This window comes from Leptonychotes weddellii, chromosome 3 (assembly GCF_054177405.1).
Source record: "Leptonychotes weddellii isolate Sample4059 chromosome 3, ASM5417740v2, whole genome shotgun sequence".
Classification (NCBI taxonomy): Eukaryota; Metazoa; Chordata; class Mammalia; order Carnivora; family Phocidae; genus Leptonychotes; species Leptonychotes weddellii.
This window is the reverse complement of record NC_138371.1, coordinates 56,821,570-56,834,169: the sequence shown is the minus strand read 5'-3', so window position 1 is coordinate 56,834,169 and position 12,600 is coordinate 56,821,570. Positions and strand designations below refer to the sequence as shown.

Here is a 12,600-nt window from a genome sequence, read left to right as displayed (position 1 = left end):
GCAGGGAGTCTGCTTCTCCCTCTGCCCTCTTCCCTCTCGTGCTCTCTGTCTCTCATTCTCTCTCTCTCAAATAAATAAATAAAATCTTTAAAAAAAAAAGAATTTATATTTAAGTCAAAGACTAAACGAAAAGAGAAGGTCGGGTGGTTTTATTAGTTCATATGCAATTATTCATTTTTGCTTGCTCTTGAAATTGAACCCTTTTCAGTTCTGCTTTTAAATATTCAGCTTTTTCCCTCGCATTATCTGATCATCTCTCTTTTCAAAGGTCTTTCATTAAACCCTTGAACGTTTCGGTCCCTGTAGAGTATAACAAATTACATTCTCTCAAAAACTAGAGACAGATCGCCTCTGCTTTTTGTGATTCAAGTCTTGGTTCCAAGGGTAAAAGATAGGGGCAGACCCCCTCCCCTCCCTCATGTGGCCCACACAGCCAGGCACACTGTTGGGTTTCAATGTCTGTCTGATAAACACTGTATTTTCTGCTGTGTTCAGTGCTGGATTAGCCTTGCTCTCCTTCCCTCCCACTGGCAAAAAAAAGTTAAACTGAAATCTTACTTAATTACATTTATTCATTTGTGCTGGGCAGTTGCACAAAAGCAACTGGTAGGTTGTTTCTAAATTTGTGTCATTTTATCCCCAGTGTTCCTTCCCAGGCCTTTGTTTCTGTTTTAATACTAGTGAGGGTGTGGGAATCTGACCTGGTCTGGGAATCTGACCTGGTGTGATCGTCGGACGACAAGCAGGAAGCCCAAGAGGCGGACCAGTCTTGTGATGAGGCACCATTGCTCCTAAAGCCAGACTGCTTGGGTCCAAATCCCGCCTTCCCATTTCCTTGTTGGTGTGTGTGGGCAAATTGTTTGATCTCCCTGGGCCCCGATTTTATGGTCTATACAATGGGGTGACAATATTATGTAGCTCAGGGTTTTGAGAGGATTAAGTGAATTTATGCATGTGAGGTGTGTAGAACAGTGTCTGGAGCAGAGTAAGCACTCAGTAAGCGTTAGGAATTGTTGTTGTAGGTATTATTGTCATTATTCATTGTTCATTATTGTCATAACGAAGATCGTTATAAAAGAACATGTCAACTTTGACAGAGCAAAAATATCTTTCATATTAAGTCATGTCCGCCCTCCTGCATGCCCAAAGGTTCAGTAGTAGTTGGTAGAGGGGTACAAGGGGGCTTAGAGCCCACTGCTGTTGCTGTTCTGGTTTTGGACTCTGCCTGAGCTTGACCCCCTTCCTGGTCTCCTCCCCAGGGTGGTCCTCAATGTCCTCCTGACTCCTTTCCTATTACAGAAACAAGGAAGGTTCAAATACTGTAGCAGCTGTTGTCAACCTGGATACATTTCTGCCCCTCTTTCTTAATGATGAGATAACAGTTGTCATAGTTTCATAGTTAAGAGCATATTTCCATGAAGATGAAAGTTTATTACTTTATTGCTGTTTTTAAAAATCATATCTGAAACACGCTTGCTGAAAAGAAATGCTTCCATGGTGGTTCCAAAGTTAAAGAGGGCCACATGTGTTCCTGCCTTCACCTTGAGTGGAATGGGAGACCCTCATACACTGAAGTACCTCCCCCACGGACACCAGCTGTGTCTGAAATTCCAAAGTTTTAGTTCTACTTTCACCTTGAAGTTTGATTCCTGGTTATACGTAATCGTCCTTGGGAAGGGTAACCCTGTGTCGGTCATACCCAGCTTTGGCCAGTGCTGGTTTTGAGCTTTAAGTTTCTCATTTTTCTGTTGCAAGGGTAACATTACTTTTCCCAGTTGGTTTTATTTTGTAGTCCTGAAGTGAACTAGCAGCTTCCCTGGTAATCAGAACTTAAATTGGGTAGAGTCAAATTTCAAATTCATTTCCTTTTTTGGTTTTGGGATGTACAGAGAAGAAATAAATACTTGGCTGTTTAGGAGCTCCTGACTTTTTTTTTTCTCCCTCACCATAACTGCCCTGCTTATAAACTCACATTTACGTTGGAGTAGATATGCACAAGGAGATTGAGCTGCACCCAGCATGTACCAGTGGTACCTAAGAGCTGGCTGAAAGACTAAACCGATGTATTCGACTAAAACGAGCCTCATCTTAACTTCCTCTCTTCTCTCATCTTATTTCTTTTATTCTTTCTCTTTACTCATCTTTTCCTCCCCATATTCCTGGAGCATCAGCATTTCCCGATTTTCCAAGCTTAGGGCCTCACCATCAGTTTTGCTTGTTTCTGACACAGTCGTCAAGCCTTATGTGTTTACCTGTGTCTCTTGCCTCCATGCCCTTCCCTCCACACCCAAAGCCCCTTCTAAATCGGGCCCTCAATACTTTGTACCTGGGCCAATATCTGGATCTTTCTGACTCTTTGTCCTTCTGCTTTTCTCTCCCTTCTCTGTTTAAAAATCTTTAAAATCTTGCTGAATGAAATCTACGTTTCGTAGTTGGGTGCCAGGATCCTTTGCGATGTGGCTCCCAACTTACTGCATCAGCTTCCGTTCCCATCCAACAACTCGAGCTGGGCTACCTAACCTTGCACGTGCTGGCATCAAACGGGGCTGCTCCCCTTTGCCTGCTGAGCCTTTGCACTCGCCTTTTCCTCCATGTAGGATGGCTTCCTCTCCCCTCTACCTGCCAAAGTCCTACCTGCCCAGACCCAGGTTGAATTCTGCCACCTCCGGCCATGATTTCCCTGCTCTAAGCAATGTCACCTTGCTCTGAACGTTCACAGTGGTTCCGTACTCTGTGCTCTAATTACTTGGTAAGTGTCTCACCCTCTCTTAAAAGAGCGCAAGGAGCCTTTCTTGTTAATTCTTCCATCCCTCATAGTGCCTAGCACAGGGCCTGGCGTCTGCTGTCAATAATAACAGAAACAATAATAAACTTAGCCCAATATTCATTGTAAAACACAACGATAGATCAATCTGAGGACATGATTTTAATTAACACACAGGCGTGGGAAACGCAACTGCCTGCGTCTTACACGAAGTTATCTATGTCATCGGCGGCCACTGCGGTTACAGAGGGAGCTGTACCTACGACAAAGTCCAGAGCTACAACTCAGATATCAATGAATGGAGCCTCATCACCTCCAGTCCACATCCAGGTAATTAAATACTCTTCCAGATAGCACATGTTGTAATACAGCTTAGCAGTATGACAGACCGCTAAAAATGGCCTGGAAAAAGAAAATGCTAGATTTATAGCAGACTACCCCTGGGTGTAATTAGAAGGCTCAAAATACTCATATGCCCATCTAACAATAATCACAAGCTATTCTGATTAGATCACATCTACAAGTACTTTCCCTGATGTCTTTACGGGACACATTTTAAGCCTGTGTGGTTAAAAATGGTAGTTTCTTTTTAAAATTTTTTCACCTAGATTCTTTTGTTGTGTTTCTTATTCCTCTGTTGTGTACTTTCTTTCATGTATATACATTATATAAAACACAAGTCTTATAGACAGTTAAGAAGTACTAGTCTGATACAAATGGCCAATAGACACATGAAAAAGTGCTCAACATCGCTCGGCATCAGGGAAATCCAAATCAAAACCTCAATGAGATACCACCTCACACCAGTCAGAATGGCTAAAATTAACAAGTCAGGAAATGACAGATGTTGGCGAGGATGTGGAGAAAGAAACCTACACTGTTGGTGGGAATGCCAGCTGGTGCAGCCACTCTGGAAAACAGTATGGAGGGTCCTCAAAAAGTTGAAAATAGAGCTACCATACGACCCAGCAATGCACTACTGGGTATTTACCCCAAAGATACAAATGTAGCGATCCGAAGGGGTACGTGCACCCCGATGTTTATAGCAGCAATATCCACAATAGCCAAACTGTGGAAAGAGCCAAGATGTCCATCCACAGAGGAATGGATACAGAAGATGTGGTGTGTGTATACAGTGGAATATTACTCAGCCATCAGAAGGGATGGATACTTACCATTTACATCGACATGGATGGAACTGGTATTATGCTGAGCTAAATAAGTCAATCAGAGAAAGATAGCATATGGTTTCACTCATATGTGGAATATAAGAAACAGCGCAGAGGACCATAGGGGAAGGGAGGAAAAATTGAATGGGAAGTCATCAGAGATGGAGAAAAACCAGGAGAGACTCTTAACTATAGGAAACAAACTAAGGATTGCTGGAGGGGAGACGGGTGGTGGGATGGGGGTAACTGGGTGATGGGCATTAAGGAGGGCACGTGAGGTGATGAGCACTGGGTGTTATACGCAACTGGTAAATCATTGAACACTACATCTGAAACTGATGATGTATTACATGTTTGCTAATTGAATTTTAATTTTTTAAAAAGTCACCAAACTGCCAAAAAAAAAAAATACTAGTCTGTCAAAAGGTTGGGAGGAGTGCCCATTGATTGAGTTCAACAGGAGATGGTTTCTTCTTTTAAAAGCATGTTCTTTCTGGGTTTCAAACACTATTAAGCACTCAATCTTGTGATAGGCAGAACCCTGTGTTAGCCTTACTTTAACAATCACGAAGGGGACATGTGGTCACAAGGAATGGCCGGCCTTCTGCCCTCTGTGCCTTTGTTCTTTGACTTGTCCCTTTGTGAAGAGCTCCGAGGGAAGTATGAGCCATAGCTTGTTACGGTTATGACACGTGTTTAAGATTTGTCATTAGGAAAGATTTATATCACCATATCACTATACTACTTTGAATCATTTTCCATATAGCATTAGGCTTCTTTCTGTGTGAGTCACTGGTGAGCATAATTGGAATTCACAAGCTTGAACAATCTGAGAGTGATAATAAGTAACAGTTAACCTTCTTGAACACTTTCTGTAGGTCAGGTACTGACTAAGGACTTTACATGTAATATTACCTTAAATTCTGTCTACAACCTTGTGAATAGGTATGATTTACCCCCATTTTACATATTTAGAAATGGAGGCAAGAAAGGATAAGTTCACACGGTTTGGAAGTGGTAGACCAGGATTCATTTCGGCAGCCTGATTGTATAATCTGTGCTGTGGCCGCTCAGCAGCCCCCTCTCCTTAAGGGAGCGGGGCTGTCCTGCTCGTGACCATGCAGCTGTATCCATCCAGGCCACATACATTTCGTCTTGCAGTTCAGGGGAAGCACCCCACACCTGGTGCTCCATCTCCATATGCCATGGGCTTTGCCTAACAAGTGACTTCAGTCACAGGCTGTCCTGGCTCTGAAGACATCATGGAACAGGTAGCCTTCTATCTCCTCGGAGCCCAGATGTATTAGCCCAGACTCCCCGCCATTTTCTGTTCTGACCAATGAAGTTATAATGGAAAGTAATAATACCAGCTCATATTAAGCAATAGCTAACATTTATTTAGTGAATATGAGCTGGGCACTAACTATTCCAGTAATTCTACATGTCTTAATCTATTTAAACCTCACAGCAATCCTGTGAGCTAGGTACTACTATTACCTCATTTTACAGGTCACTGGGGCAAAGAGACGGTAAATAAATTGCCCGAGATCAGCTAGCTAGTGCTCTTTAGAGGTGAAGCTCAAATCCAGGCAATCCAGCAAGGAGGCCATGTTTTTAACAACTGCACTGCTATCTCATTTGATCCTCCTGTTAACCTTATCAGTTAGATATGACTTTGACATCTTTACAAAGAAAACCCAATATATGAAAAGATTAACAAATCAGAGGGCAGTTATTTACATTACAAATTTAATATATATTTCATATAAGGGTTCCTTTAAAAATAAACATCTTGTAACATATTTAAGTTGCATGTAGCTTGTTCACTGCTTGAAAGGGAGTCTAAAAGGCAATGAGATGTAAGCCAAAGCATGAAAATCCATGGCCAACTGAAAAATCAATCAGAAATAAATATTAAATTCGAGTATAAATCAATGGGAACATATAATGTTTGTCAACTTTTGCTTTCCAGTGGACTTTTTCCTGACATAAAGCAAGAAACAAAGGTAGCAAATTGGCACCCTGCATGGTCTGTTCTTTTTGGCTTTCAGTGGAGGAGGCTCCATCCCAGGACCCTGGGATCATGACCTGAGCCGAAGGCAGACGCTTAATGACTGAGCCACCCAGGTGCCCCTAAGATATTTTTAACTGGCTTGTTACCAGTATTTAAAATTCAGGAGATTTCAAAGAAAAATCATGATTTCTGGCCTTTAGAACAATTGTAGCAACCTTGGACCACATTCCTTTCTGGCAGCGATCACTGGAGCCCCGTAGCGGCTATTCCCTTTTAAATGGCGCTTGCGTGCTCCGTTTCACTAGTCTCTTCCATTCTCATCCCGGCACAGACCTGGGGGCCTGTGCCCTTGCTTCTGCTTCTCCTACCCCTGGCCTGCTTCATTCAGCTGGTCGGTTAGCTCCTTAGCCCTTGATCTGCATCTTGTGAACTGTAGCAAGTATGCTGCTTCTGCATTGTAGGAGCACCTCCTGAGGACTGTAAAGTGCCAGTCTTGAGTCTCCCTTACAGATACATGGCTTAGACTACAAAGAAATCATGACTACTGTTATTTTTCAAAGGTAATATAAATGTTATCTTTTTTTCTCAATGCCTTTAAGAGTGGTAGTTTGGGATAGTTAAAAACCAGGGACTCTAATTCCATTAAATTCAAGATAACACTTATTGAGACCTTACCTTGGGAAAGATACCATTCTAGTTATTGTGTAAGACACAAAGATGATTAAGAGCTAATCTCTACTGCTACAGGAACCCAGAATCTAGTAGCAAATACACATACGTAACAGGAATACAAGGCAGTAATACAAGTAAGTGCTCTTGAAATTGAGGGTAGAAAGAGCTCGAGTCTAATTTAAGGGAAATCTGGAAATCTTAGAAGGCTTCCAAGAGTGTGTTGTTATGATTTAGGCCTTAAAGAATGGCTACAATTAAGGTATGTTTTGAAGAAGGGTTTTCTGGCAGAAAGTTAGCCAGTGATGGGAGGTAGAAAGGCAAGTTCCAGGTTTATTTGGGTCCTGAGTGCATGTATATGATGAGATGGTACAGGGTAGAATGAGAGATTGGATGGGAGAGTTCAGTTGAGGAGCATTTCATGGAGGGCTTTGAATGGCAGTCAGGAAAACTTTAAAAATGGAGAACTACCAAAGGTTTTAGAGCCTTTTAGAATAGATTAGGAGGAAGACAGCAAGGAAATCCATTATAACTGTGGTAATACACCAGGTGAGAAATGCTGAAAGCCTGAAGTGGTAGGAGGTGAAAACGGCTAGATGTGAGGAATGTTATGGATTCAACATGGGGAGAGTTGAAGGACAAGCTGGTGGGAAGGGAAAAGAGGAGCTGAGTTGGAGCTCAGTTTTATAGTTAACTGTGGAGGACTCACCCAGAAGAGATGTCCAGCAAGCAATGGGAAATGTGGGTCTGCAGCTTAGGAGGAAGAGTGTGGTTGAATTTAGAGATCTGGGTGTCATTTGCTTGGAGGTGATGACTGTGGGTGTGGAGTTGGTTGAGATGCCTTGGGAGGGTAGGACTAAGAGTACAGCTATGCACAGAGTCTTGGGAAACAGCACTAGTTAAGGGATGAGCTGGAAAGGAAGAGCGTGGGAAGAACAGGGAAGAAGCAGGAAGTGATAAAGGGGAAAAACCCATGGAGAGCTATGTGAAGTGGGAAGAGAGTTCTTTCCCGGTTCCGCCATTTATTCACATGGCTAATCTTGGGCAGCGGCTTAAGCTCTGGGGTCTTACTTGCTAGTAAAAAAGTTAGATTAGATAAGCTTTAGGTCTTTTCAGTGAGAATAATCTTAGGACAAAGTCTAAATCATGGGGCGCCTGGGTGGCTCATTCGTTAAGCATCTGCCTTCAGCTCAGGTCATGCTCCCAGGGTCCCACATTGGGCTCCCTGCTCAGCGGGAAGCCTGCTTCTCCCTCTCCCTCCCCCTGCTTGTGTTCCCTCTCACACTGTCTCTCTCTCTGTCAAATAAATAAATAAAAATCTTTAAAAAAAAATAAGTCTAAATCATTTCAATGGATATTGAATACCTGAAAATACTGTGGTTGTCTCTGAATCCCTGCATGGCTTTATTCCTATCACTCATGCAACAATGAATACAGACTGCTGTGTATTTATAGTGAATATTTGTGTGTAAACTTTTTGAGCATTGACAGATGGTGCCATTCTTGTACTTAGGTTGAAATTGTTCATTCCTTCATTTGTCCAACAGAGGTTTGCTGAACCTTTCCCACATGTGATGTATAGTGCTAGGAGCTCAATAAACAAGGCACAGTCCCTTAGGCTCAGTAGCTTCGTAGAGTGACCAACAGGAAAAAGGCAGTTATAGCTGTGGAAGAAAAACTTTCCATCAACAATAATAGAAGGTTATGTTGTATTTGGGCAACAGGAAAAAAAAACTATCAGGAATCGCCTTATTTTAAACATTTTTCCTGCTATAGGAAGATTGAGATATTTTTCTTAACATGAGAACCACAAATTGAGGATTTTTTTAAACTTTTAAGAAAAGCCTAGTGAACTCATTATTGAATCACTTACACCAACTGATAAAATTTCTGAATCATTAATTTTCACAACCATTTGATAGAATGATTCATATAATTTATATAAAGTTTCACAAGTACTGAACCAAATAAATTCTATAAAAATTCTGCATGTAAACTCAGGTAAAATAAATGGGGTTTTCAGAGGTGGAAAGATTCAGAGGTGGAAAAATTCTTATTTTCCTGGCTGTCAGATTCTTGAGAACAACAGTATGTGGACTCAAAGCAAAAATGCCCATCTTCTGAGATTTTTCCTTCGCCTTTGAAACCTAGATAGCAAGAACTTTACTGATAAGAATGTGCTTGCATTCTTAAAGGGGAAATCACATTTTTGATTACACATTCTCTCTTTCTAAAGGGGGGTTTATAAGGTTTTTTTCCACAAAGTAATGGGAGTGCACATTGGGTACAGAAGGTACAAGGTCCAATTCATTCATTGATCCAACAAACTTTTTATTGAGTCCTTACGAGGTTCCAGACACTTGCCATTCCCCAGTAGGAATGGAGTAGTGGGCGGGACGCAGTTGCTACACTGTTAGAGGGGAGAGGGACAGTAACCAAGAAACATCAGACAGTGAGAAGTGCTGTGGAGCACATGAAAACAGGGTGCTGTGCTGGGGATGCCTGGCTGGCCACATCAGGCTGGGTGCTCAGGGGAGGGCTCTCTGAGGAGATGACCGTAAGATGAGACCTGGATGATAAGGAGGCGGCTGTGCAAAGTCCTGGGAAAAGAAGAGTTTCTAGGCAGAAGGAACCCCTCACCAATGGCAAGCTGAGTCTTCATTTATTTGCCGTAACATTAGGGCCCCTGAAAAGTCCTGCTCTTCCTTCAGGCCTGCAGCTAGACGTATTTAAGTGTAATCCTATGGTTGATATTCCCAGAGAATGAACTCACAGGCTAGTAGTGGTGCTGGAAATGGGGATGTGGAAGAAGCATGGTGGGGACCAGGGTGAGGCCAGAGAGACGCCAGAGGCACAGAATCAGACTCCCTCAGAGAATGAGAGCACCGTGGGCACCCCGCCTGCCTCGCCCTAGTGACAGTCCTGGGAAGGGAGAGGAAGTGAGGTTGTGAAAGAGCCGGGTGCCCTGAAGAACCAGCAGGTTTGTGTGTGGATGGGGGGGGATACATAACATGGGAAAAATTAAAACAGCCCAGAAGGCTGCCCACCCCCACCCCCTCAGCCCGGGACCCAGACCTCACACAGCAGCTGTCTGCCTTTGAGCTTCTTTTAGTCTCTTAGGATGGTAGACTCTAGTTCCCCACTAATCTGGTTGTGTGTTTCACTAACTCCTTAACTTGAGCAGCAGTGTGAGCGAGGTGAGCCAGGTCATCCTTCTGGCCCCTGGGGCGACAGATGCTACAGATCGCCTGCCCCTAGTTGTAGGGGGTGGCTACTAGGACCTGAAGGAACCTACACCCGTTCCCTCAGACGCCTTCATGTCAGAATGTCAGAGGGTCTCCACAACTTGTACACAGAGGTGTAGAATAAAAGGTGTCTGTGCTGGGGACTTCCCAGAAGGGTAGTGGTCTGAGGATGAGTTCCTCCCTGGCATCCTGCAAAGCCGGATGAAGGATTACCCAAGGAGAATGGCAGGGAGAGGTGATAGGGGATGGATTTTAAGATTCAGTATTGTGGTAGAGGAATCAAAATGTCGAGAAGACTCTATTTTTGCATACTACATTGTAAGGGATTATTACATCACCAACCTAAGGTATCTCTTTTGTTTGTTATCCTAATAAAAATTTGCTTTTTTCTTTTTAATAGAATATGGATTGTGTTCAGTCCCATTTGAAAATAAGCTCTATCTAGTTGGTGGACAAACTACAATCACGGAATGCTATGACCCTGAACAAAATGAATGGAGAGAAATAGCTCCTATGATGGAAAGGAGGATGGAGTGTGGTGCCGTCATCATGAATGGATGTATTTATGTCACTGGAGGATACTCCTACTCAAAGGGAACATATCTTCAGAGCATTGAGAAATATGATCCAGATCTTAATAAGTGGGAAATAGTGGGCAATCTTCCAAGCGCCATGCGGTCCCATGGGTGTGTTTGTGTGTATAATATCTGACTGAATCCATAGAAATGACCCAGTAATCACTGTTGCGGGGTGTAGTAAAAGAAAAGAGAGAGAGAATTCGGGATTTGGAGTCCCTTACTTATCGTTGTAGACTGGCACATAATGGGTGAATTCCCAGGCCTAACCCCCACTCTTCCCTTAACGCAGTGATTAATGGTCAAGAAAAATCCTATGTGTATTTACAGTTGAATCAGTAGGGTTAACACCTTATAACCTCTGCTTTTCAAAGGTAATATGGAATGTTGGACACTTGGTAAAAAGTAAAATATCTTTGTAGTGAATTTTTCTCCTGGTAGCATCAACACTGGGTGCAGGTCAGAATCATTCTGTGGAGTGAAATGTCTCTTCTGACGCTGTAATGTATAGTGTATATTAAGGTTCCACTTAGCTAGCAAGGAATTTGAAATTTAAGGAGGGAATCTTCTCTACCTCTACAAAATCAACACTTTAAAACAGCTTTTTTTTTTTTCACAGTTAGATGTATTTAGAATGTGGACTGACTTTGTCTTTTTTTCTTTGTAGTGTGTATAATTTATTGTTGTTCTTCATTTACCGACTGCCTGAGGTATACGAGATACTGTGCAAAAGATGATTACTGTTCAGGGCTTGCAAACTAAATTTAAAAGAATGGCAAATCTGAAAAATGGCAGAGAAAATAGTTAAATACTTGCTAATGCTAAGAGCTATTTTTAATTTTCAGCCTTGATGTAAATTGCTAGTTTAGGTGTCTTTAGTTCAAGCATGTTAGAAAAATCCTCTTTATTCGTAAGTATAAATACATATCTGCATACAAAATTGAATTTTAGAGCCAGAAAGCATGTAGAACCGTTGTGATGTAATAGAAAATATATTGAGGAGAAGAAATTTGCATTCATTTCCCAGCTGTGCCACTAACTAGATTTTTGTAACTTGAATCGAGTCACTTAACCTCTCCTCGATTAGAGCTTCGTGACCCATGCACTTTGGGTCATAGATGTGCCTACATATGGGTCCCCATAACCCCTGGGGCAGCCAGAGGTAGCCTGGCTGGCTGGAGCTTCTGGGCAGAAACACCTTTGTCCACGTTCCCCAGTGTGCCTGCAGTATTACTTTCTGTGTGTGCCAGAACTTGAGAAAAGTTGGGAAGCATTGCTTAAGTTAGCTGAAGTTTTAGTGATCTGTTAGACCATCTATCTACACTCTTCATTTTCTTAAAGAGACAGTAATTATTTTTAACTTTATGGAAGTTGAAAACTACCTAATGCTTCTAATTTTTTTTTTTAGAAAGAACCTCTTTAATGCATTCATTTCAGATGGCATTTTAAATAGACACAACCCTTTGGGAATTCAATATGGTACCACATAGAGAGAGCCCAAAAAATGACCATATCTTTGCCCCATAAATTCTACTCCTAGATTTGTAACCTAAAGAATAATATAAAAACAAAACAAACAAAAGGAAATGCATGAGGATGTTTATGTCTGCATTATTTATAATAGCAAAAAATTGGAAATAGTCTACATGTCAAAGAAGAAAGTGGACTAATAATGAAGTATCATACTGCCATTAAAATAATTATTTGGAAGACTGTAAAAACATGGACGTGTCTGTGATATGGTAAGTCAAATAAGCACAATATAAAAGAGTATGCGCACTATGATTGTGACTTTGTAAAATCTTTTTGCATGTGGAAGGTAATATGCAAAACTGAAATCCATTGTGTTAGCGTAGGGGGATGTGGAATGATTTTTAATTTATTTAAATGTTTTTCTTTAATACTTGTGTTTTCAATAAAAATAAGTAAATCACTGTATACGTGGTAAAACTGCTTGAATTTGGCCTGAGCGAGTCAAAGGGTAGTCAGAATTAGTGAAACCCACTGAGTTATAGATTATTTCAATCTATAATTGAATTATAGACTATTTTATAGCTTTCAAGAACACTTAGCAATTAATGCTGGGCCAGTAATGTGATGCCCAGTAGTGTTTTAGAGATCTGTTTTATGGAATAGATGAAAACAATTGCAATCACCTTCCCCT

At 41.6% G+C, this 12,600-nt stretch overlaps 1 long non-coding RNA gene across 1 annotated transcript; it reads left to right on the top strand.

Moving 5' to 3' along the window:
- Positions 1–1,896: 1,896 nt before the first annotated feature.
- Positions 1,897–12,374, top strand: LOC145720531 (uncharacterized). Its single transcript, XR_014143564.1, has 2 exons — positions 1,897–3,094; positions 10,262–12,374. It is a non-coding gene; the product is annotated as an uncharacterized LOC145720531 (long non-coding RNA).
- Positions 12,375–12,600: the final 226 nt, after the last annotated feature.